The 4,483-nt window shown below is 46.6% G+C and overlaps 1 non-coding gene across 1 annotated transcript; it reads left to right on the top strand.

Moving 5' to 3' along the window:
* The first annotated feature begins 3,853 nt into the window (after positions 1-3,853).
* Positions 3,854-3,927, top strand: TRNAC-ACA (transfer RNA cysteine (anticodon ACA)). Its single transcript has one exon. It is a non-coding gene; the product is annotated as a tRNA-Cys (tRNA).
* Positions 3,928-4,483: the final 556 nt, after the last annotated feature.

Raw genomic sequence — 4,483 nt, 5'->3', positions numbered from 1 at the left:
TTATCTTCATTTTATCCTATCTCTGATTTTACATTTCAAATGGGTTTCCTTTACACAATATATATGTGTCCCTTAAAAGAAAATTACATATGCTCTTACAACCTCTTTCTCTTAATCACTATATTTAACACCTTAACATTTAGAGCAATTATTGATAGAGCTGAAATAATACCTCAGATATTTGTGGTGCTTTAGTTGGTAGGTCAGGTCCGACTCTTGAGACCCCATGGACTGTAGTCCGCCAGGCTCGTCTGTGCATGGGATTCTCCAGGCAAGAATATTGGAGTGGGCTGCCATTTCCTTCACTTCATTTATTCTATTTGGGTTTTAAAATATTTCCCTCATTTGCAGCCTTCTGTTTTCATTTGAGGGTTTAAAACCATTTCACTGTCTCTTCTCTCAACATTAAGTTGGATCCTAATATTTCCCCAGGCATTATCAATATGCATTTTTATCTAATATAGCTCTGTCTTCAAACACCACTCTATAGACTCCAAAGACAGCCACAGCAGGGAAGAATTTTATCATATCTATCCTGACGGTTTGCCTACATTAAGAGCCTCTCAATTCAATTCTTTCATTAATTCAATAACATTTAAAAAACACCGTCTCTACTCTAGGCATTTTCCTAGGTGTTAGGGAAACATTAGAGGAAGAAAAAAGATTGACAAAGACCTCTGCACTTGTGGGAACTGTTTTTGAGTTACAAGACACGGACAGTATAACAAATGCACTCTATGATATCTTAAAAAGTTATGAGAGTTGTGGAAATGTATACACGGAGTATGCTGCTGCTGCTAAGTCACTTCAGTCGTGTCCGACTCTGTGCAACCCCATAGATGGCAGCCCACCAGGCTCCCCCGTCCCTGGGATTCTCCAGGCAAGAACACTGGACTGGGTTGCCATTTCCTTCCCCAATGCATGAAAGTGAAGAGTGAAAGTGAAGTCGCTCAGTTGTGTCCGACTCTTCTCGACCCCATAGACGGCAGCCCACTAGGCTCCTCTGCCCATGGGATTTTCCAGGCAAGACAGGGACTGGAAATGTAAGGATGGGGGTGGGGGTGTCAGATTTCAAACAGCATGATCAGGACAGGACTCTGAACACAGGGTGTTTGGGAGTTCCCTGGTGGTCCAGTGGCTAAGACTCTGAGCTTGCAATTTAGGGGGCCCAAGTTCGATCCCCGGTCAGGGAACTAGAGTCCACACGCTGTAACTGAGGGTTCACGTGTGGCAACTAAGACCCAGAGAAGTCAAATCAATACATAATTAAACGCATTTTTTTAAAATGGAAAATGTGATGTTTGATGTGAAACTTGCAGAGGTAAGAAAGTTGACTGTGACTCTGGTTAGAGGGAGACGTTTCAGGGAAAATAAATAGTAAGGATAACATCCAGAGATGCAAACACTGCAGGCTTATTTGACCCACAGCTGGGAGCTAAGTGTGGCTGGAAGCGGTGGCCAGTAACAACAGGAATGGGTGATGTCAGCCCCGAGGTCATTTAGATGGCTTCGGCTCTGACCCTTCAGAAAGAGTGATCCACTGAAACACTGTGGAAAAGGAGGGACACACACGGCTTTTTCTTTCTGAAGAGGAACCCCGGGCACAGGACTGACAAGAGGAAGAGAAACAGTGAAGACAGAGAGGCCAGTTAGTTGTTGAGTTGATGGAGCTGCAGCTGCTGGATGGATCCACCCACGGGAACCAAGACACAGTCTGTCTTGGGTTATGCCTCTGGGGTGCGGCTAAGGGATGCAGCAGGCAAGAGAGACAGAGAGATGGACAAAGACCCAAAGGATACTTTGGCTGAGACACTGAAATAATATATGGGATTGCCAGGTGGCCCGGAGGATAAAGAATGTGCCTGCCAATGCAGGAGACACAGGAGACGCGGGTTCAATCCCTGGGTCAGGAAGATCCCTTGGAGGAGGGAATGGCACCACTCCAATATTCTTGCCTGGAGAATCTCATGGACAGAGGAGCCTGCTGGGCTACAGTCCATAGGGTTGCAAAGAGTCAGGCATGACTTAGTGACTGAACACACACACACACACACACACACACACACACACACACACACACACACAAATAAGAAAGCACAGAGGTATTTGCATCTAGTTCATCAGTGATACTGGCCTCTAATTTTTCTTAAGTTCTTTTTTTTGTGTGTGTGATATGCTTATCTGGTTTTGGCATCACCAGGGGGAAGGATGGGAGAAGGGATAGTCAGGGAGTCTGGGATGGACATGGACACACTGCTGTATTTAACATGGAGAACCAGCAAAGACCTGCTGTCCAGCACAGGGAACTCTGCTCAATCCTCTGTAATAACCTTATGGTTCCCAGGGGGGAGGACGGGGGAAGGGATAGTCAGGGAGTCTGGGATGGACATGGACACACTGCTGTATTTAACATGGAGAACCAGCAAGGACCTGCTGGACAGCACAGGGGACTCTGCGCAATGTCAGGTGGCAGCCTGGGATCAAACCCAGGTCTCCTGCATTGTAGGTGGGTTCTTTACCATCTGAGCCACCAGGGAAGCCCATTGGAATGGGTGGGCAGCCCATAAGCCCTTATTAAATCAATGTGAAAAAGACTAATTTGGCACAGGTCATTAATGAGGGCTTTATTTAACTTCTATGCAGAGTACATCATGAGAAACGCTGGGCTGGAACAAGCACAAGCTGGAATCAAGATTGCAGGGAGAAATATCAATAACCTCAGCTATGCAGACGACATCACCCTTCTGGCAGAAAGTGAAGAGGAACTAAAAAGCCTCTTGATGAAAATGAAAGAGGAGACTGAAAAAGTTGGCTTAAAGCTCAACATTCAGAAAACTAAGATCATGGCATCTGGTCCCATCACTTCATGGGAAATCGATGGGGAAACAGTGGAAACAGTGTCAGACTGTATTTTTTGGGCTCCAAAATCACTGCAGATGGTGACTGCAGCCATGAAATTAAAAGATGCTTACTCCTTGGAAGGAAAGTTATGACCAACCTAGATAGCATGTTGAAAAGCAGAGACATTACTTTGCCAACAAAGGTCCGTCTAGTCAAGAATATGGTTTTGCCAGTGGTCATGTATGGATGTGAAAGTTGGACTGTGAAGGCTGAGCACCAAAGAATTGATGCTTTTGAACTGTGGTGTTGGAGAAGCCTCTTGAGAGTCCCTTGGACTGCAAGGAGATCCAACCAGTCCATTCTGAAGGAGATCAGCCCTGGGATTTCTTTGGAAGGACTGACGCTAAAGCTGAAACTCCAATACTTTGGCCACCTGATGCAAAGAGCTGTCTCATTGGAAAAGACTCTGATGCTGGGAGGGATTGGGGGCAGGAGGAGAAGGGGATGACAGAGGATGAGATGGCTGGAGGATCACTGACTCGATGCATGTGAGTCTGAGTGAACTCCTGGAGTTGGTGATGGACAAGGAGGCCTGGCGTGCTGCGATTCATGGGGTCGCAAAGAGTCGGACACAACTGAGCGACTGAACCGAACTGAATGCTATAGGCAGTCTGACTCCGTCACCTGAGATTCAGTCGCCTGGAACAAGAAGGCATTCCAAGTACTAGGTTGGTAGTTGTGAAATCAGTGCCAAGAAGCCAATGTTTAAGTTAGAAGGCACCGGGAAGTTGAACACACGCATGCATATTAAATTGCCTCAGTCATGTCAGTCTTCGATGACCTTGTGGACTCTAGCCCTCCAGATGCCTCTGTCCATGGAATTCTCCAGGCAAGAACACTGGAGTGGGTAGCCATGCCCTCCTCCAGGGGATCTTCCCAGAGATCGGACCCTCATTTCTTACGTCTCTTGCATTGGAAGGCAGGTTCTTTACTACTAGTGCCACCTGGGACTTTCCTGGTGGCTGAGACGGTAAAAGCATCTGCCTACAATGCGGGAGACCCAGGTTCGATCCCTGGGTCGGGAAGATCCCCTGGTGAAGGAAATGGCAACCCACTCCAGTATTCTTGCTTGGCAAATCCCATGGATGGAGGAGCCTGGCATGCTACAGTCTATGCGGTCGCAAAGAGTCGGACACGACTGAGCGACTTCACTTCACTTCCACCTGGGAAGCCCAAAAAATAGAAGCCTAATTGATTACGTGAATGTTACGTGTCTGACCAATGCAAACATGAGCTCTTGTGTGTTGTGGGTTAAAGGGCAGAGGTTCAGACTTCCCTGGTGGCCCAGGGGTTAAGACTTTGTGCCTTCCGATGGAGGGGGCGCAGGTTTCATCCATGGTCGGGGAACAAAGATTCCAGAGGCCTCAGGGCAATAAAATCTAAAATTTACAACAGAAGTAATATTGTAACGAATGCAAAAAAGACTTTTAAAATGATGCACATTTTTTTTTAATTACTAAAAAAAAAAAAAAGAAAAAAGGGACAGCGTGGCCTTTTCTTTCACACGTGCTAGGCTGCTTCATGAGACTGGACCGTGCCTGAAGGTCATGGACCTTACAGATGAGTGGAAGGGAAGTTGCCA

The sequence above is a fragment of the Bos indicus genome, chromosome X (assembly GCF_029378745.1).
Source record: "Bos indicus isolate NIAB-ARS_2022 breed Sahiwal x Tharparkar chromosome X, NIAB-ARS_B.indTharparkar_mat_pri_1.0, whole genome shotgun sequence".
Lineage (NCBI taxonomy): Eukaryota > Metazoa > Chordata > Mammalia > Artiodactyla > Bovidae > Bos > Bos indicus.
This window is presented reverse-complemented; position numbering and strand designations above follow the sequence as displayed.